Source organism: Oryctolagus cuniculus, chromosome 6 (genome assembly GCF_964237555.1).
Source record: "Oryctolagus cuniculus chromosome 6, mOryCun1.1, whole genome shotgun sequence".
Taxonomy (NCBI): domain Eukaryota; kingdom Metazoa; phylum Chordata; class Mammalia; order Lagomorpha; family Leporidae; genus Oryctolagus; species Oryctolagus cuniculus.
In genome coordinates, this window is record NC_091437.1 from 39063045 (window position 1) to 39085292 (window position 22248).

Sequence of the window (22248 nt, forward strand, 5' to 3'; positions counted from 1 at the left end):
TTGATGTATTTGATTTCCTATTTTCTTGAGTTGAATGCTTAACTTGCTTACTTTTAAATTCTCTTATTGTTTATTTTATTTAAAGCAATGTTTTTCCTTTTAGTACAGCTTTAGTCATTTCCTACAAATTTTAACATATGTATTGATTTCACTGTTGAGATTAAGTATTTCATAGTTTTACTCAGAATTTCTCTTTAGCTCAAAGATTATTGCTTTAGTTTGCATATATACAGAATTTTTCAGTTGTATTTAAAAATCATTAATTTGATTGTGATCAGAGAACATAGTGTGTAAGATATTGATTAGTTTGGATATTCGCAGACTTTATTTTGTAAAACCTCCCCATGAGTGCTTAACATCATGATTGATAATGGGTTTAAAGATTCATATGTACCAGCCAGATGATTACTATATTAAAAATATTTTGTCTTTTTTATTTGTCTGCATACTTGTTCTATCAGTTTCTGATAGCAATGTGTAAAATCTGTGTATTTCTCCATTAGATTTGTCATGTTCCAGCAATGAAATATCAGTTCTGGTTCCAAACTATGTTTGAGTAGGTCTCTGTGGGTCTGCTCACGGTATACCATAAAGAAGCCTTTGTCGCAGGAAATGTTATACATGAGCTCTGTTGAAAAACACAGAAAAGTGGTATATCCTGGTTTCCAGGGGAGGGGAGGAAGGGATTTGGAAGAGTTTTGCCTGTCCTTATGTTCTCCCTTATTCTTTAGGCTTTTCCCCAAAACTCTGCCAAACGCTCACACTATAGGGGGCGGAGTTTGAAAATCAGTGGGAAAGAGAAGAGAGAACCAGATATAAAGTCAGATATAAAACCAGATATAAAGTGCTTTTAACAAGCACTGTGCTCTGAGCCTGGTTGTTTTTCCTCCTTAAGAAATAAGAAGGTTTAAGCAGATGTTTTCTGAAATTTCTACTCCAGATACATTCTGTCATTTTAACCATTTATCAATACTGAGTGCCCAGCACTAAGGTCATGTAAGCCTGTGTTTTAGGACCAGTGAGGTCCCTACTATGTTAATGACTTTTCTTCTGTTATCTCATGTGTTCCTCAAATCTGCAGGGAACCTGATGAGTGGATTCCTGTCTCATTAGAAGACAGAGGAAGATCTTAGTAGTTAACCATGGCATTTGAAGTCAGGGCTCAAGTTCCATGCCTGCTACTTCACTGTGTGCCCTTAGGCAAGCCACTTAACCACTCTCAGGCTGAGACTCAATTTCTTTTGCTAGGTGGTGGTGCTAATGATGGGTAGCACTGGACCTGACACATAGTAGGTGGTCAGTAAGTATTATGGTGTCTTTCCTTATATTGTAGAGGTTCCAGGTGAAGACACAGAAACAACAGGTGGAGGCACCCCGTGGAAGAGGATGCTGTGCCCAAACATCAGGCACAGGAGAGCGGAGCTTTTCTGACTTCTAGACCAGGTATGCAAATCTCAGATATGTTTCTCCTGGGACCTCAGACCTCAGTGTGTGTGAACCTCCCCCCGCTCCAAGGCCCATGTTTATGAGCAAGAGAAATGGCACAGAAACTCCAGAGCCCCAGCTGTGTGTCTCTCTGTGGGTCTGCTCACCGCACACCACTGTATAGGTTCATTATTCAGGCATGAGGAGCCTCCGGGTAATGTGCTGACCTTGTTATAATTAATGGATAGTGGGGTAATGGGTCTATGTGACTCATTAGATACAGGAAAGGGATCCAGCTCTCCTATATTTAGTTTAATTGAAACTCTAAAACATTTATTACTTTGGGCACATGGCAGTAACTTTGGTTTTTAAATATCAAAGAGATTATTTCAGCCGTTTCCCAAAGGGAAAATAGAATTGGAGGGGACAAGGCCAGCGGAAAAGAGATTCTGGCCTAGAGAAGGGGAGTGTAGAGACTTAGAGTCTGTCTTGGTAGTGACTTGTACAAGTCACTTCACCTCTTAAGGCTGCAATGTTCATGGTGAGATGGAGCAAATGGAATGGTTGCTATCACTACCACCACTCCACCATCATGGTTGCTGAGAATTTTGTTAGGTGCAGCTGTTAAGCCAAGTCCTTCATATGCATTGCTTATTCTGTATTCATGTATGGTGTAGGTGCTCTGCTTACTACCATGCACTGAGTGAGAAGTTGAGGCTTGAAGCTTAAATCGCTCACCTGCCGCTGCCCGGAGAGTGGGTGGAGCTGAGATCGGAACCCTGGCCCACTCTACCTGCATCTCTTGCTCTTCCTCCGTGCACCGCCGTCTCCTCCAAGTCTTCCTGCTTTACTGTTACCTGAGTCCTGTGGACCAAAGACTGTTCTCAGCCCTGTGTTTTAGGAATCGTCATCTGTCTATTCTCTGAGCCTTTACATGCCTTGGAATTTTTAGAGCCTCTTTGAGAAGACATTTCAGAGTAGGAATTCCTTTGCCCCACTCCCTCTTCATGCCACATTTAAAAGTATTCCTATACGACCTGGTGTTCCTCTTACCCCCTCCTAACTTAGAACAAGTTATTAAAATTCCTCAGGGTCATCATTTTCATTTCTGCAGAGTGCTCAATCTTGTGGAGGCATTACTACTTACTTCCAGTTTGCTACTTTGTAAATGATGGTAGGAACGTCTTTGGGAATGAACTTTAAAAAAATTTTTAGATCACCTCTTTAAGACTGACATCTATATTTAACATTTTTCTGGTTACAAATCTAAACATAATATAAAGATATTTTATAAGTTTTTAAAAGCAAAGGGAATTTAAAGAGGGAAATAATAATGATTGTTATTATTAGCTAACACTGGTACAAGGTTTTTTAGGTTCCTGGCACTGTTATAAACAGTTTATGTGAATTACCTTACTAATTCCCACAATAATCTTGTGTAATATGTATATGAGTATTTTTGATATATCTTGTTTATTTCCCTAGGGAGAAAAATTTGTTTAAATTGTATGAATGTTTTCTAAAGTTCTTATGCATTTTTCCAAATTGCTATCAGAGTTGTGGTAGCTGTTTCTCTCCATATAATCAGGTTTTGAGTGTGTTATTCTTTCTGTTCTCTCACTTGCAGTGTGTTTTATGAAATATCTCAGGCCAGTGCCGCAGCTCAATAGGCTAATCCTCCACCTGCGGCGCTGGCACACCAGGTTCTAGTCCCGGTTGGGGCGCTGGATTCTGTCCTGGTTGCCCCTCTTCCAGGCCAGCTCTCTGCTATGGCCCGGGAGTGCAGTGGAGGATGGCCCAAGTGCTTGGGCCCTGCACCCCATGGGAGACCAGGATAAGCACCTGGCTCCTGGCTTTGGATCGGTGCGATGTGCCAGCTGCAGCGCGCTGGCTGCAGCGGCCATTGGAGGGTGAACCAACGGCAAAAGGAAGACCTCTCTCTCTCTCTCTCTCTCCACTCTGCCTGTCAAATAAATAAATAAATAAATAAGAAATATCTCAGTACTTTCTACCGCATTATATTATGTACAAAGGACCCTGGAAGCATCGTACTGATCTGTCATAAATTTCCAACTGGTTAAACGCAACACCTGGTTATGGCTGTTGTTAAAATGTCCAGGACCCAAGCAGAAGAAAGGAAAGGAAGCCAGGAAGCAATGAGAGCGCACATTCTTGGGTGTCACGCTGCCCAGAGACTCAGAAGAACTCATACATCAGGTCGAGAAAAGCAGAGGTGATAGAGGAATTCTACATTTGAGATTCGAGGGAAATACCATTGACGTTCAACCCTGAAAATAAAATCTCATACTGAACTGTAGCAGCAAATACATTCTCTTTGGATTTTCTGGAACCTGAAGGATTCTGATAGAAAGGAGACAACAGGGGATTCAAACAGGCATGGTCTGTTACGTCAATGCTATTTCCTGAAATTGTCAATATCTGTAAAGAACCAAGCGTGATCCTTGAAACCTTGTGCTTCGCTCTACTTCGATTGAAGATCATCCATCTCCCTCTTCCTACCCCTCCACTTTCTCTTTTTACCCATTCACTCCCCCCACTTCCAGCTTTATTCAGTTTTTAAGTTATGAAAGTAATGCATGTTTACTTTCTATGTCAAACAATTCAGAGGTGCATGAAGAAGACATTCATAATTTTCCTCTGTTCTTCTTCAGTCCCCTCCTCCCCAGTTGATTAACAGTAACAATGTGGCTTATGTTTTCCCTCATTTTAAAAAATATTCCTATAAAAATTTCTTCCTATTTTATTTCTTAAAATAATAAAAAAGACCCAAACCTTTTGTATTATCTACCTGTCTGACTTCAGAAGGTATCAAAGAAAATGTTCTAGGTCATGGTATATAAATCTTATTCATACATAGTAAGACTTCCATAATACTGCACAGTATGTATGCACCATCAGTGTTTGACCATTTCCTATTAAGGGAAATTCAAATAATTCTCAAGTTTGCTATCTCCCTTCTTACCTTCCTTTCTGTGCCAACTGAACTGTAATCAATGCTCTCATACATAATTCTCCCATACAGGTGCTTGAATTTTTATTGAATAGAGTTCTCAAATGTGGGGTTACTGGGGAATAGGAAAAGCAGATTTTAATTTCTGATAGTTCCTTTGTCTTCTAATTATTTTTTTTGAGTGCTTTTACACACGTTATGTAACTTGGTATTTTTGTAACTTCTTTTGTGGTCAAGGTAAGAAGTTTTGCCTTCATTTTGCAGGTGAGCCTTTGTGAGATTAGGTGACCCATCTGTATCACGTGACTTGTTTTTAGCGCTCTTGTACCTCTGAAATTTGTTCTTTATCTCTTAAGTATTTCTCCTCTTCTTTCTGGTTACATTGTTTTGCAGATGACCTGGAAGGATCAGAATATGGCCACATTCATTTTAAAAATTTTATGTGCTTATTTATGAGAGACAGAGGGAGAAAGAGAGAAAGAAAGAAAGAGAGAGAGAGAGAAAGAGAGAGAGATTTCAACTGCTAGTTCACTTCCCCAAATTCTGCAATAGGCAGGGCTGGGCCAGGTCTAAGGTGGGAATCACCTCAATCCACCAATGTGGGTGGCAGAGACCCAGCTACAAAGCCATCACCTGCTGTCTCTAGGGTATGCATTAGGAGGAAGCTGGTATTAGAAGTGGAGCTGAGATTTGAACCCAAGGATCCTGACATGGAATGCAGGCCCCCCAACTGGTATCTTAAGTTACTAGGCCACATGCCTACCCCGGGTCACACTTATCATGTGACAGATGATGACAGTGCTGGAGATACTGATAGAGTTAAGCAGCTGTCAAAGGGCAAAGAGAAGAGGTTTCCTCACAGTGTGGAACTGAGTTTTTAGGAGTTGTTTTTAAGGTTTAAGGATTGTGGGAGTTTTATATCCTTGCTCATTGCTGGAGTATCCAGTTGGGTGTGGAGACAAAATGTGACCTCTTCCATCTTTTGCTTTGAGCCCTTCCCTTCCTAGGGTCTTTCTGGAATCCAGCTCCTCACACTCAAGAAATTATGCTTATGTTAAGAGTTAAAACCTCCTGGTGATGTTTAGTTTCTAAGCAAAGTGTAATAAAAAGGCCATAGAGGAAACACATTCACATTCAATGCTGAGAACAATTGTGAGGCAGCTGCATGTGCCTCCAGCCTCACTTCTGCACCTTTCCTCTGTGACTATGGCCTGAGTTCTTTCCTCATCTTCACGTAGTATCTGTGGTTTGTAATCTTTGCTTTTAGTCTCTGTTAGTTTTTTTAAAGAATTTTTTCCTATAATTTCATAATTGTTAGCATTAATGTATAGATTATGTTAATTTCTTTTTTCCCCAGAAATCTTTTATTTAAGGAATACAAACTTCATGCATTTCATAAATACAACTTTAGGAACACAATGATTCTTCCCACTGTACCCACTGTGCCACACACACTTCCGTCCTTCTTCCTCTTCCCTCTCCTATTCCCATTCTTATTTTTTACTAAGATCTATTTTCTATTAACCTTATACACATATGATTAATTCTATACTAAGTAAAGAGTTTGACAAATAGTATGAAAAAAAGCTCTTCCTCAACAGTTGAACAAGGGCTGTTCAAAGTCAGTCTCAAGTGTCAATTTCACTTCTATAGATTACCTTCTAGGTGCTCTATTAGGTATCACAGATCAGGGAGAACATACAGTATTTGTCCTATTGGGACTGGCTTATTTCACTAAGTATGATGTTTTCCAGTTTCATCCATTTTGTTGCAAATGACGGAATTTCATTTTTTTTGCCACTGTATAGTATTTCATAGTGTACATATCCCATAATTTCTTCATCTAGTCTTCAGTTGATGGACATTTGAGTTGATTCTGTATCATAGCTATTGTGAATTCAGCTGCAATAAACATGGGGGTACAGATAACTCTTTTGTTTACTGATTTCATTTCCCCTTGGTAAATTCGCAGGAATGGGATGGCTGGGTCATATGGTAGGTCTACTTTCAGATTTCTGAGGTATCTCCATACTGTCTTCCATGGTGGCTTTAACAGTTTACATTCCCATCAACAGTGGATTAGGGTACAATTTCCCCCATATCCTTGCCAGCATTTGTTGTTTGTTGCTGAAGCTATTCTGGCATTTTCCTCAACTTTGTTTATTCTCTAGTTTGAATTACTTCTTTTCTCCTAATAGTTTTGGGTTTGATTTGCTGTTGCCTTTCTAGGTCCTTGAGATGCATTGATAGCTCATTCAATTGGTGCATTTCCATTTCCTTGATGTAGGCACCAATTACTATTAATTTTCCTTTTAATATTGCTTTTGCTGTATCCAATAAGTTTTTTTTTAAATTTTATTTTATTTTATTTTTTTTTTATCTTTTATTTAATGAATATAAATTTCCAAAGTACGACTCATGGGTTACAATGGCTTTCCCCCCCATACCGTCCCTCCCACCCACAACCCTCCCCTTTCCCACTCCCTCTCCCCTTCCATTCACATCAAGATTCATTTTCGATTATCTTAATATACAGAAGATCAGCTTAGTATACCTTAAGTAAGGATTTCAACAGTTTGTTCCCACACAGAAACATAAAGTGAAAAATAATAGATGATTTTTTTTTAAATGATGATGAAATCAGATCAGACCTATTGTCATGTTTAATCCCAGTGAGAGTCAAGTTGGGAATTGATAATTTCTTTTTTTTTTTACAGAAGATCAGTTTAGTGTACATTAAGTAAAGATTTCAATCGTTTGCACCCCCATAGAAACACAAAGTGAAATATACTGTTTGAGTACTCGTTATAGCATTAAGCCTCAGTGTACAGCACATTAAGGACAGAGATCCTACATGAGGAGGAAGTGCACAGTGACTCCTGTTGTTGACTTTACAAATTGACATTCCTGTTTATGGCATCAATAATCTCCCTATGCACCAGTCATGAGTTTCCAAGGCTATGGAAGCCCCTTGAGTTCTCCGACTCTTATCTTGTTTAGACAAGGTCATAGTCAAAGTGGAGGTTCTCTCCTCCCTTCAGAGAAAGGCACCTCCCTCTTTGAAGACCTGTTCTTTCCACTGGGATCTCACTCACAGAGATCTTTTTGCCAGAGTGTCTTGGCTTTCCATGCCTGAAATACTCTCATGGGCTTTTCAGCCAGATCCGAGTGCCTTTAGGGCTGATTCTGAGGCCAGAGTGCTATTTAGGACATCCGCCATTCTATGAGTCTGCTGAGTGTCTCACTTCCCATGTTGGATCACTCTCCCCTTTATTTATTCTATCGGTTAGTGTTAGCAGATACTAGACTTGTTTATGTGCTCCCTTTGACTCTTAGTCCTTTCATTATGATCAATTGTGAACTGAAATTGATCACTTGGAATAGTGAGATGGCATTGGCACATGCCACCTTGATGGGATTGAATTGGAGTCCCCTGGTATGTTTCCAACTCTACCAATTGGGGCAAGTCAGCCCGAGCATGCCCCAAATTATACATCTCTTCCCTCTCTTATTCCCACTTTTATGTTTAACAGGGATCACATTTCAGTTAATTTTCAACACTTAAGAATAACTGTGTGATAATTACAGAATTAAACCAGTCATATTAAGTAGAACAGACAAAAAAAATACTATGAGGGATAATGTATTAAGTTGTCCATTAGCAGTCAGGGCTATGCTGATCAAGTCACCATTTCTCATAATGTCCATTTCACTTCAGGAGGTTTCCTTTTTGGTGTTCAGTCAGTTGTCACCGATCAGGGAGAACATATGGTATTTGTCCCTTTGGGACTGGCTTACTTCACTCAGCATGATGTGTTCCAGATTCCTCCATTTTGTTGCAAATGACTGGATTTCGTTGTTTCTTACTGCGGTATAGTACTCTAAAGAATACATATCCCATAATTTCTTTATCCAGTCTACCGTTGATGGGCATTTAGGTTGGTTCCAGGTCTTGGCTATTGTGAATTGTGCTGCAATAAACATTAGGGTGCAGACCGCTTTTTTGTTTATCAATTTAAACTCCTTTGGGTAAATTCCAAGGAGTGGGATGGCTGGGTCGAACGGTAGGGTTATATTCAGGTTTCTGAGGAATCTCCAGACTGATTTCCATAGTAGCTTGACCAGTTTGCATTCCCACCAACAGTGGGTTAGTGTCCCTTTTTCCCCACATCCTCGCCAGCATCTGTTGTTGGTAGATTTCTGCATGTGAGCCATTCTAACCGGGGTGAGGTGAAACCTCATTGTGCTTTTGATTTGCATTTCCCTGATTGCTAGTGACCTTGAACATTTTTTCATGTGCCTGTTGGCCATTTGGATTTCCTCTTTTGAAAAATGTCTATTGAAGTCCTTGGCCCATCTCTTAAGTGGGTTGTTGGTTTTGTTTTTGTGGAGTTTCTTGATCTCTTTGTAGATTCTGGTTATTAACCCTTTATCTGTTGCATAGTTTGCAAATATTTTTTCCCATTCTGTAGGTTGTCTCTTCACTCTCCTGACTGTTTCTTTTGCAGTACAGAAACTTCTCAATTTGATGCAATCCCAATAGTTGATTTTGGCTTTGACTGTCTGTGCCTCCCGGGTCTTTTCCAGAAATTCTTTGCCTGTGCCAATATCTTGAAGGGTTTCTCCAATGTTCTCTAATAACTTAATGGTGTCAGGACATAGATTTAGGTCTTTAATCCACGTTGAGTGGATTTTTGTGTAAGGTGTAAGGTAGGGGTCTTGCTTCATGCTTCTGCACGTGGAAATCCAGTTTTCCCAGCACCATTTATTGAATAGACTGTCCTTGCTCCAGGAATTAGTTTTAGATCCTTGATCAAATATAAGTTGGCTGTAGATGTTTGGATTGATTTCTGGTGTTTCAATTCTGTTCCATTGGTCTATCCATCTGTTTCTGTACCAGTACCATGCTGTTTTGATTACAACTGCCCTGTAGTATGTCCTGAAGTCTGGTATTGTGATGCCTCCGGCTTTGTTTTTGTTGTACAAGATTGCTTTAGCTATTCGAGGTCTCTTGTGCCTCCATATGAATTTCAGCATCATTTTTTCTAGATCTGCGAAGAATGTCTTTGGTATCTTGATTGGGATTGCATTGAATCTATAAATTGCTTTTGGGAGAATGGACATTTTGATGATGTTGATTCTTCCAATAATGAGCATGGAAGATTTTTCCATTTTTTGGTATCCTCTTCTATTTCTTTCTTTAAGGCTTTGTAATTTTCATCGTAGAGATCTTTAACGTCCTTGGTTAAGTTTATTCCAAGGTATTTGATTGTTTTTGTAGCTATTGTGAATGGGATTGATCTTAGCAGTTCTTTCTCAGTCATGGCATTACTTGTGTATACAAAGGCTGTTGATTTTTGTGCATTGATTTTATATCCTGCCACTTTGCCAAACTCCTCTATGAGTTCCAATAGTCTCTTAGTAGAGTTCTTTGAATCCTCTAAGTACAGAATCATATCGTCTGCAAAGAGGGATAGTTTGACTTCTTCCTTCTTGATTTGTATTCCTTTGATTTCTTTTTCTTGTCTGATGGCTCTGGCTAAAACTTCCAGAACTATGTTAAATAGCAGTGGTGAGAGTGGGCATCCCTGCCTGGTGCCAGATTTCAGTGGAAATGCTTCCAACTTTTCCCCATTCAATAGGATGCTGGCTGTGGGTTTTTTATAAATTGCTTTGATTATATTGAGGAATGTTCCTTCTATACCCAATTTGCTTAGAGTTTTCATCATGAAAGGGTGTTGAATTTTATCAAATGCTTTCTCTGCATCAATTGAGATAACCATATGGTTTTTCTTCTGCAGTCTGTTAATGTGGTGAATCACATTGATTGATTTGCGAATGTTGAACCATCCCTGCATACCAGGGATGAATCCCACTTGGTCTGGGTGGATGATTTTCCTGATGTGTTGTTGTATTCTATTGGCCAGAATTTTATTGAGGATTTTTGCATCTATGTTCATCAGGGATATTGGTCTGTAATTTTCTTTCAGTGCTGCATCTTTCTCTGGCTTAGGGATTAAGGTGATGCTGGCTTCATAGAAAGAATTTGGGAGGATTCCCTCTTCTTCGATTGTTCTGAATAGTTTGAGAAGAAATGGGATTAGTTCTTCTTTAAATGTCTGGTAGGATTCAGCAGTGAATCCATCTGGTCCTGGGCTTTTCTTTGTTGGGAGGGCCTTTATTACTGTTTCAATTTCTGTTTCAGTTATGGGTCTATTTAGGTTTTCGATGTCTTCCTGGTTCAATTTAGGTAGGTTGCATGTGTCCAGGAATCTATCCATTTCTGATAGGTTTTCCTGTTTGCTGGCATACAGGTCCTTGTAGTAATTTCTGATGATTCTTTTTATTTCTGTGGTGTCTGTTGTTACGTTTCCTTTTTCATCTCTGATTTTATTGATTTGGGTCTTTTCTCTTCTTTTTTTAGTTAGTTGGGCCAATGGGGTGTCAATTTTGTTTATTTTTTCAAAAAACCAGCTTCTCGCTTGGCTGATTTTTTGTAATGTTTTTTTGGATTCAATCCTGTTAATTTCTTCTCTGGTTTTAATTATTTCTCTTCTCCTACTAGATTTGGGTTTGGTTTGCTGCAGTTTTTCTAGGTCCTTGAGGTGCGCTGAAAGCTCATTTATTTGGTACCTTTCCAATTTCTTGATATAGGCACCTATTGCTATAAATTTGCCTCTCAATACTGCTTTTGCTGTATCCCATAAGTTTTGATATGTTGTGTTGTTGTCTTCATTTACTTCCAGAAAGTTTTTGATTTCTCTTTTGATTTCTTGAATGACCCAGTGTTCATTCAGGAGCATGTTGTTCAGTCTCCATGTGTTTGCATACTTTCTGGGGTTTCCTGAGTTGCTAATTTCCAGCTTCATCCCGCTGTGGTCTGAGAAGCTGCATGGTATGATTCTAATTCTTTTAAATTTGCTGAGACTTGCTTTATGGCCTAGTATGTGATCAATCCTAGAGAAGGTTCCATGCGCTGCTGAGAAGAATGTGAAGTCTGTAGATGTAGGGTTGAAAGTTCTGTAGATATCTGTTAGATCCATTTGGGCAATAGTGTAAATTAAATCTGCTGTTTCCTTGTTGATCTTCTGTCCGGATGATCTGTCTATTTCTGAGAGTGGAGTATTGAAGTCCCCCAGTACTATTGTATTGGAATCTAAATCTCCCTTTAAGTCCCTTAACATATCTTTTAAATAGACCAGTGCCCTGTAATTAGGTGCATATACATTTATAATAGTTACATCTTCCTGTTGAATTGAACCCTTAATCATTATATAGTGTCCCTCTTTGTCTCTCTTAACAGTTTTTGTATTAAAGTTTATTTTGTCCGATATTAATATGGCTACACCTGCTTTTTTTTGGTTTCTGTTGGCATGGAATATCTTTTTCCAACCTTTCACTTTCAGTCTGCATGCCTCTTTGTTAGAGAGATGTGTTTCTTGTAGGCAACAAATAGTTGGGTTGTGTTCTGTGAGCCAGTCAGCCAAATGGTGTCTTTTAACTGAAGAATTTAGACCATTAATGTTCAATGTGACAATTGATACGTAGTGACTTTGCCCTGCCATTTTCCCGGAAATATTTTCTAGTATATGCTTTGAGCTTCCCATGCTCTTTTACTGGTAGGTGTTCTTCCTTTCCCTTCTTTCATATTGATGGCCGTGTTTCTGTGTTTCTGAGTGTAGCACATCTTTAAGTATCTTTTGCAGGGCCGGACGAGTGGCCACAAAGTCTTTCAATTTCTGTTTGCTATGAAAGGTCTTTATTTCACCTTCATTCACAAATGAGAGCTTGGCAGGATATAATATTCTGGACTGGCAATTTTTCTCTCTTAGCACCTGTGCTATGTCTCGCCATTCCCTCCTAGCTTGTAGGGTTTCTGATGAGAAGTCTGCTGTGAGTCTGATTGGAGATCCTCTGAGAGTAATCTGACGTTTCTCTCTTGCACATTTTAGGATCTTTTCTTTATGTTTCACTGTGGTAAGTTTAATTACCACGTGTCGTGGTGAGGATCTCTTTTGGTCATGTTTATTGGGGTTCTATGAGCTTCCTGTACTAGGATATCTCTGTCCTTCTCCAAACCTGGAAAGTTCTCTGCTAGTATCTCACTATAAAGGCCTTCCAATCCTTTCTCTCTCTCCATGCCTTAAGGAACTCCTAGAACTCGAATGTTGGTTTTTTTAATAGTATCCTGTAGATTCCCAACAATATTTTTTAGGTTTCTAATTTCCTCTTCTTTTCTTTGGTTTGACTGTATGTTTTCCTGTGCTCTATCTTCTAAGTCCGATATTCTCTCTTCTGCTTCACCCATTCTGTTTTTAAGGCTTTCTAATGTGTTTGTCATTTGATCTATTGAGCTCTTCATTTCATTTTGATTTCTCTTGACTATTACACTTTCCTGTTCTACTAGTTTCTGAGTTTCATTTTGACTCTTCCTTAAAATTTCATTTTCACGAGAGAGATTTTCAATCTTGTCCATTAAGGATTTCTGTAGTTCAAGGATTTGCTTTTGAAAACTTCTAAATGTTCTTATCATAAATTTTTTGAAATCCGTATCTTGCATTTCTTCTATCTCATCATCTTTATACTCTTGGCTTGGGATGTTTTGCTTATTTGGAGGCATCATAGTGTCATCGTTGATCTTGCTCCCTCTATTTCTGTGTTTGTTACTCGGCATAGTTAATTCTTCTTGCGTCACTGTGCGTTTTTTTTTTCTTTTTTTTTTTTTTTTTATACTGTGTCCGTGTTAAGTGGACTGCCTGCTGTTGGAGGAGCCTTGGAGGCTTGAGATGGGTGCGGCCTGAGAGCTCTGCCTGGTTCTTCCTGGTTAAGGGTGTGCAAAGGTGACACCCTCAGGTTATGCGTGGTAAACCTCTCTTTTTATTTATTTATTTATTTTTTTTATTCAGGGGGTAAGTAACACCGCAGGGCAGGGCTGTGCAGAATTGATGGTATTTAGCTTCCAGTCTTTGGCTCCTCTGGACTCCCACTGGGTTGCCTAGTCTACTGAATTGTAGTGACTCAGTTCCTTAACTCTCCCCCATTGATATGTAAATCCAAAGAGGAGGCCTGCTCTTTTTCTCTTGGGAATTCTTCAAGCCTTGCAGCCTTGTAACCTTTGCAAGGTTAGGGGGAAGAGAAACCCCGAAGCTTTTTTTTTCCTTCTTTCCGGTAGTGAGTTTGCTGCACTTTCCGGCCCCCCTCTAGATTCTGACCCCCGTTTCCCCACCAATGTCTCGGGTTATTGAGCTCACCTCCCCTTCCAGCGCCGATGTGTGGACTCGGAGCCTTGAGCGTCCCAAGTCTCCCCGCTGTTATCTGTGTGGCATGCACTCCCCTTGGAGCACTGTCGCGTAGATCCTGGGGCTTCTGCGGCTGGGTCCCGCGACTTGGCTTCCGCGCGGTGGGCGACCTTGTTCTCCCAGTAGGTCCTCCGATTCATGCCTGCTCCATCCAGAAGGGTTTCCCCTGCAATTTTTTTGGTTCTATTTTCTGCGGCTACCGTAACTCCCCTTTTATTAAACTAAATTTTCCCGGACTATCGGTGCGCGCCCTCACTATTCCGCCATCTTGGCTCCGCCCCCCACCAATAAGTTTTGATATATTGTACTGTCATCTTCAGTTGCTTCCAGAATTTTTTTTAAGGATTTAATTATTTATTTGAAAGAGTTAACACAGAGAGAAAAGGAGATGCAGAGAGAGAGAGAGAGAGAGAGAGAGGTCTTCCATCTGCTGGCCCACTCCCCAGTTGGCCACAGTGGTTGGGGCTGTGCTGATTTGAAGCCAGAAGCCAGAAACCTTCTCTGGGTCTCCCATGTAGGTGCAGGGGCCCAAGAACTCAGGCCATCTTACCCTGTTTTCCCAGGCTGTAGCAGAGAGCTGGATCAGAAGTGGAGCAGCCTGGTCTTGACCCAGAGCCCATATGGGATGCTGGCACCACAGGCAGCAGCCCCACCTGCCATGTCACAGCAACAGTCCCTGTTTCCATAAATTTTTTGATTTCTCTTTTGATTTCTTCATTGACCCACTGTTCATTTAGGAGCATGTTGTTCAGTTTCCATGTGTTTTCGTATGTACTAGAGATTCCTGAGTTGTTCATTTCCAGCTTCATTCAGTTGTGGTCCGAGAAGTTGCGTGGTATGATTTTGGTTTTGTTGAATTTGCTGAGACTTATTTTATGGCCTAGCATGTGATCTGTCTTAAAGAAAGTTCCATGCACTTTCTGCAAGTGTAGGATGAAAAGTTCTATGGATATCTATTAAGTCATTTGGTCTATAGTGTTGATTAACTCTATTTCCTTGCCGATTTTCTTGTTGATTAACTCTGTTGTTTCCTTGCTGATTTTCTGTCTGGCTTATCTGTCCATTGTTGAAAGTGGAGTATTGAAGTCCCCCATTACTATTGTATTGGGGTTTATGTCTCCCTCCCTTTAGATCCCTTAACATTTCTTTTAAATAGCCAGTTACTCTTTAGTTTGTGCATATATGTTTATAATAGCCACATTTTCCTGTTGAATTGATCCCTTAATCATTACATGGTGCCCTTCTTTGTCTCTTTTAGCAGCTTTTGTGTTAATGTCTATTTTATCTGATATTAAGATGGCTACACCAGCTCTTTTTTGCTTTCTGTTAGCATGGAATATCTTTTTCAGTCTTTCACTTTCAGTCTACATGTATCTTTGTGGGTAATCTGTGTTTCTTGTAGGCAGCAAATAAATGGGTTTTGTTTTGTAATCTGTTCAGCCAATCTGAATCTTTTACCTGGAGAATTTAGGCCATGTACATTCAAGGTGACTATTGACAAGTAAGGATTTGGCCCTGCCATTTTCCCATAAATATTCCTATTGTTTACTTTGGATTTCTTTTTTACTTTTACTAAAAGATTTTCTTCCTTCACCTTCTTTCATAGTGAACCATGTTTCTGTATTTTTGTGTGTAGCGCATCCCTAAGCATATTTTGTAAGACTGGATGAGTGGTGAGAAATTTTTCTATTTCTGTTTGTCACAGAAGGTCTTTATTTAACCTTAATTCATAAATGAGAGCTTTGCAGTGTACAGTATTTTGGATTGACCATTTTTTTCTCTTAAGACTTGGAATGTTTCTTGCCATTCTCTCCTCGCCTGTAGGATCTCTCTAATTGGAGATCCTCTGAAGCTATTCTGGCATTTTCCTTGTGCACATTTTAGAATCTTTTCTTTATGTTTTACTGTAGACAGCTTGACTACAGTGTGTTGTGGTGAAGGTCTTTTCTGGGCATGTCTGTTAGGAAGTCTAAATACTTCCTGTACTTGGACATCCCTTTTTTCTCCAAATTAGGGAAATTTTCTGTAATTATTTCACTGAAAAGGACTTCTAATCTGTTCTCTTCCCATGCCTTCAGAAACTCCTAAGACCCTAAGGTCGTTTGATAGTATCCCATAAATCTCTAAGACTGTTTTTTAATTTTTGTATTTGTTATTCTTTGTTTTTGGTGTGACCATAGAATTCCGAGATTTTTTTATAACTCAGATATTCTTTCTTCTGTCTCACTGAGTCTGTTGTTAAGGGTTTCTACCACATTTTTGTTTGATGTATTGAATTCTTCATTTCCAATATTTCATTTTGATTTCTCTTTAAATCTCAATTTCATGGTAAAAATTTTCATTCATGTCATGTATGGATTTCTTCAATTCATGGATTTGCTTCGGATTACTTCTAAGTAATCTTATCAATTTTTTGAAATCTGTTTCTGGCATTTCTTTCATCTCTGCATCTTCATGTTCCAGTATTGAATTGTTGTGTTTTTCAGGGACCTCCTGTTGTTTTCCTTATTCTTGTTTCTTGAATTGCTGTGTTTATTTTTAGGCACTTATGGAGGTACTTGTTAGGTTTTTTCTTCCTGTGATGGCTTTTATCTTTGGATTATGCTTCTGTGGCTTGGTGGAGTGTACATTCTGTCAGTGAATACCCAGAGTCATGTGCTGGGCATGGCCAGGGAGCTCTGTTCAATGTTCCAGTATGAAGGGACTGTCCAAGGTGACACCCAGGTTGGGTGTGGTAAATCTCCTCTCCTCCCCTCTCTTCCTGTCCCCTCTCCTCCCCTGTTTTCCCCTTCCCTTCCCTCACCTCCTCTCCCTCCCCGCCCCTCCTCTCTTCTTCTCCCGCCTCCCTCTCCCCCCTTCTCCCTCCACTCCCTCCCTCTCTCTCTCCCTACCTCCCTCTCTATTTTAATCAGAGCAGAGGTTTGTTGAACTTTGTTGGCATATTATCACGCTCACATCCTCTCCTCAGAGGGGACCAATACCTGGGAGCTAGGCTCAGTGTGTACAATATTTATCTGCACTGCCACAAGAACCACACAGAGGATCTGTGCAGTCTTTGGTGTGAGCACAGATTCCTCAGCAGAGACCCTCACCAGGGATTCAGGGAGCTTCGAGCTTGTGTAGCCACCAACAGTGATTGCCCAAAGACCCAGCCACACCCTGTGCCTTCAGATGCAGCTGCAGTGTTTTCACAGTCCCAGCGCACAAGTCTCCCAGAGTCATGAACATCCCAGCCCCTTGTCAATTCTCCCAGCCAGACTCAAGAGTCTCCTCTTGGTTGGTGCTGGGTGCACAGACACGAGCTTTTCCCAGGCACATTAGTAGGGAGTTTGATCAAAAGTTGAGCAGCTGAGACATGAACTGGTGTCATATAGGTTGCTGGCATTGCAGGCAGCGGCTTTATCTGCTATGTCACAGCACCAGCCCCAAGGTAATCTGTCTTAACTACCATTTTATTGAGTCAGTATTGCTAAAAATGTTTGGAGAGAGGACAGAGGATACCATGGGGGAAAATATTCTGTGAATAAGTAAGTTTGGGAGAGACTTTATTAGATAGCATGTGATAGATTTCTCTACTGTAGGACTTCTGAGAATCTTCAGTGTCAATATGTATTTTGTACCTTCAAGGAAGGAGATAGAATATGCCTCATTTCCCAGTCTTAAAAAACGGTTTCTTTGGTGATGTAGCATTTTCTGGAACATGCTTGGAGCACTCAGTAATAAGTCGTTTCTCTAATATGGCAACAAAGGTGTCCAGAAGGTCAAGTCCCATTTTGCTTAATTAAATTTTTTTTGGGGGGGTGGACTATTGTGTATTAGGTACAGTGGATCTGTAAGAGAAGTTAAAATGAAGCCTACACTTTCAGACAGTTTTTCTTCTGTTCTACATCTTTCATTTAGTAATAATTTAAAAAGGTATGTAATACTTATAATACTGTTTCTTAAAGCACATTTCCTAGCAATGGACTCCAAACTTGTTAGATTCAAAACCCCTATGAGAAAATAAAATTATTTTTGCAACCAGCATTATTGTTACTCTGGGGAGGGAATGCACTAGGGAATGTGAAGGGGCTTTACATCCTGGGAGGCACTGGTTTTCATCATTTGATTCAAAACTGTTTTGCAGACACTGTTTGTATACATTTGATTGCTTTCTCTATAGGTAACAGAGGACCTGACTAATGATCCTTAAGCAATACAGACATTTGTTTGTCTCAGTTCCCAAAATAGGAAGAAGTTCAGAGACAGGTGATCCAGGGATAATTAGGGGTTCAAATATGTTAGGAGTGACTCAGACTTTGCTCTTTTCTGCCCTTCCTTATGTCCTCCCAACACTGTTGTCACGATACCTTGCCTTAGTCTCCTTTGTGCTGCTATCATAGAATACCATGGATTGGGTAATTTATAGGGAATAAAAACCGACTTGGCTCACAATTCTGGAGACTGCAGAGTCTAAGATTGAGGGAACCACTGTTGTCAAGGGCCTTCTCACTGCATCATGACGTGGTAGGGGGCATCATGTGGATGAGAGAGCATGAGAAAAGGGGCTGAATTAATCCTCTTAAAGGAGCCCATTACTCCATTTATGAAGGCAGAACCTTTAAGACCTAATCACCTCTTAAAGGCCTAAAGGTGCCAGCATTTTTTTCTTTCTTTTAATATTTATTTATTTATTTGATAGGTAGAGTTACAGGCAGAGAAAGGGTAAGACAGAGAGAGAGAGAGGTGTCTTCCATCTGCTGGTTCGCTCCCCACATAGCCTCATTGGCGGGAGCTGGGCCCATCCAAAGCCAGGAGCCAGAAGCTTCTTCCAGGTCTCCCACATGGATGCAGGGGCCCAAGCATTTGAGCCATCTTCTACTGCTTTCCCAAGCCATAACAGAGAGCTGGATTGGAAGAGGAGCAGCTGGGGCATGAACTGGCACCCATATGAACTACCAGCACTGTAGGCAGAGGCTTAACCTACTGTGCCACTATGTTGACTCCATCAAGGCCCCAGCTTTCAACACCATCGCATTGGGATTTAAGTTTCCAAGTCAAGAACCTTGGGAAACACATTCAGATCACAACATTCCTTGTGGACAAAGGATGGGTGCTACAGTCCATGCAGTGCCTCTCTATCCAAAGGAGAGCAAAAAGGATACGATGGTGCCAGTGGCACTTGATTATTATTTTGTTGTTGTCATTATTGTTATTATTATTAAAGAAACGTGTTCCTAGAAATCCTAAGCAGCTTCTTTTGATATGTCACTGGTTGAAACTGCTAATCTCCATGGTCAAACCAGTTTGCAAGGAAGGTGGGGATCGGAACTGTCATCATTAGCTTAGGCCAGTGGTTCTCCATGTGAGGACTCCCAACAAGCATCATCACTGTGACCCGGGAACTTGTTGCATATGCACATCTCAGGTCTTACTCCATACCTACTGAAACAGAAATGCTTGGAGAATTTATCTTTTAATAAGTTCTCTGAGTGATTTTGATGTGTTCAATGCTGTCTCAGACCAACTTATTGTCCAGTGCTGGGCTTGTTTTCACCCTGAACAGAGCTGAGATTCTATTTGTTAAAAAGTTAAAAATAGATGTTGGGGGTCCGGGTTGTGGCTACGTGGGCGAAGATGCATTTGTAGAGCCGGCATCCTATATGGGCACCAGTTCGTGTCCTGGCTGCTCCACTTCTGCTCCAGCTCCCTGCTGATGCACCTGGGGAAACAGCAGAAGATGGCCCAAATCCTTGGGCCCTTGCACCCATGTGGGAGACTTAGAAGATCCTGGCTCCTAGCTTCCACCCAGCTCAGCTCCAGCTGTTGCAGCCATTGGGGAGTGAACCAGCAGATGGAAGACCTCTCTCTCTTTGTCTCTCTATCTCTCTCTCTCTGTCACTCTGCCTTTGAGATAAATAATTAAATATTTAAAAAAAGAAATGGATGTTGCACAGACATCTAAGTATTTAGCATAGGAACATCAACTTTTGCCTGATTATATTTTGCAAACAGGGATTATTATTAATGAAAAGAATTGCAGCAGAAGTCAACATCCTTAGAACTGAAAATTAGCAACTTTTTTTCTGTGTGATCTTGGGCAAATTGCAGCTTTCCGTCTACCTCTTGCTCTTTTAAGGGGAGATGCCTAATGGGGCTCTTATTAGAATCACCCAATGCAATGAACATAGAAGGAAAACCTAATGCTTTGTGTGGTGTCTGCTTCCATGTGTGAGCTGGTCACTCTCTCTCTTCTCCTTAAGCCTTTGGCGTAGCTGCCCCTGCCTTGGTTTAGACAGTCCTTGGGCATTGCTAACAGGAGTCCTGCTCTCATAGCACATGAGACTCTATCAGCAACGTCCAGGCCTCTCACTTGCTTGAAGAAGGGGTAATGTCTTGGGAGAGCAATGAAGAAAGAGAGCAAAAACTTCTGTAACGTGCCAGGGTGAGCCTGTGTTTTATTGTTGCTGTTGTTTTCCTCTTGGCTTCTTACATGAGTTCCTTGAATTTAACAATTTGGGGGCTTTCAAAACAGCTTGCCAAATAACTTGCAGCCAAACAACAACTATAAAGAGGTTGAGGATGGAATGCTGGCAGTGGACACGGGTAGGTAATTCCCCCTTCCCTTCCAGATCCTTGGCACTTGTATGGTAAGAGGAAGTAGAATGGGATTTCTTTAGGATTCACTAAACATTTAAATGGCTAGAAGCTGTTTCTTTCAGTCTGCATGGGAATAGCATCATCTACTATACTGTAACCTCAAGTGTGTTTACAAGCTTTGAGAGTGTTATAAAGAGCAACTGAGCAGAGCTCTCCACAATTTGATCAATCCACTGAACAAGGATTCAGGGAGTTCCTGATAGAGGGCACTTGCTGGCATCCAGGCCAACAGGAGCACAGAGGATGATTACTTTGGTGTTTTGGCTGGCTGATAAATCAGTGGTCAGCTTCCCACTGCTGGTAGAAGCCATTCTTGTCTACCTCCCATAAGTTACATACAGCGGGAGGGAGGGGTGGAATGGAAAATCCTAGAAACTGAAGAGTTCACCATCCAGAAAGCCTTTGAAATACCAGGTGTTGGGGTAGACTTTTGGCCCGGGGGTTAAGATGCCATTAGTATGCCTGTGTCCCGTTTTAGAGTGCCTGGTTTGCCAGCAGGCTCCAGATCCTGAATCCCATTTCCTGATAATGCAGATCCTGGGAGGGAGCAGCCATTTCTGCAGTCATTGGACTCCTGTCACTCAGCTGGGAGTCTTGGATTGAGTTCCTGGTTCCCAGCTTCAGTCCTGGTGGGAGGCTGTTGCGGGCATCTGGGGAATGAACCAGTGAGTTGGAGAAGTCTCTCTCTTTCTCATTCTGCCTCTCAAATAAAAATAAATAAATGGAGAAACACTAGTAGCTAATTGGAGACAAAGGTGGCATTGCCAGACTGAGACGTGAGGGGGTTTTAGGTTACACAACGGAAGGTTGCTGAGTCTAATCTTCGGAGCAGCCGGGAGCCTCATGAAGATCTGTTACCATTCCAAGAGATGCAACAATTACAAACTAAGGGTCATGACCCAGTGAGATTCCAGACTTCTTATATATTTTGTTAACACTTACATCTATTCACATAGCAACCAGGAGGTTAATCCTTAAAGAAGAAAGGCTTTTCTTTTCTTTTCTTTTTTTGTCCTGACAGGAAAACCTGGAGAAGATACAAGGAATTAGATGGAGGAGCTGATGATAGCTTCCCGTAGAGAATCGCAGGGAGGCTGGAGGAGAGCTGCTGATAGGGAATCATGTGGACAGAGCAGGAGGCGGAGGCTGGGGAGCGGGTGTGCACTGGAGAAGCATCCTTGGGGTTGCACTGTAGAAATTCTAGGTGGAATCCCCTGAGAATGAGTTTCACAAGCACAGTCTAACCTGTGCGCTTCAGCTTAGTCTCAAGTCGCTAGGGGTCAGTGCCCCTTTTCTGGTACCTAAGCATGTTGGGAATTAGAAACATGTCTCATATTATTGGCCAAATATTGGACCAGTAATTCATGTATTCAACATCTATTTCGCACACCTCAAAATTCTGAGTGCCATCTACAGAGCTGGGAATACATGATGAAAAAAAATGCAAGAGTTCTGCCTCATCACGATTATATTCTAATGAGGAAGGCACATGGGACTGAAAAATAAGTACCATCAGTCATCAGAAGTGACAGGAGAGAAACAGTGCTGAGCAAGAGGGTGCCAGCTAGCTGTGTTGGATGGTGTGGCCAGCGAGGTCTCTTCTGATGCACAGTTGAGCTGACAGCTAAGGACCAGAATGGGCCAGTGGCCATGAGTAATGGGAAGAGCATTCCAGACAAGGGAATGACTAACACAAAAGGGCTGGAGGTGGGAGAGAGCTTTGCAATTCCAGGAGCGGAAGGAAGGTTAAGATGTTGGAAGCATGATGAACACAGATGAGGGCGAGACAGGTCTGAAATGGGTGTAATTGGGAAGGGCCCAGGTTCAGAAGAACTTTCCAGACCATGGTAAGGAGATCAGAGTTTATTCGATGATCACTGGGAAGTCATTAAAGGACTTTAAGCAGTAGGTTGA

The 22248-nt window shown here is 41.0% G+C and overlaps 1 long non-coding RNA gene across 1 annotated transcript in view; it reads left to right on the forward strand.

Annotated features, from left to right (window-relative positions):
- The first annotated feature begins 204 nt into the window (after positions 1 to 204).
- LOC138850198 (uncharacterized) overlaps positions 205 to 22248 on the forward strand; it is a 125425-nt gene continuing 103381 nt past the window's right edge. The window contains exon 1 of the long non-coding RNA XR_011389836.1: positions 205 to 1443. This is a non-coding gene — a long non-coding RNA (uncharacterized lncRNA). The remainder of the gene's footprint in view (positions 1444 to 22248) is intronic.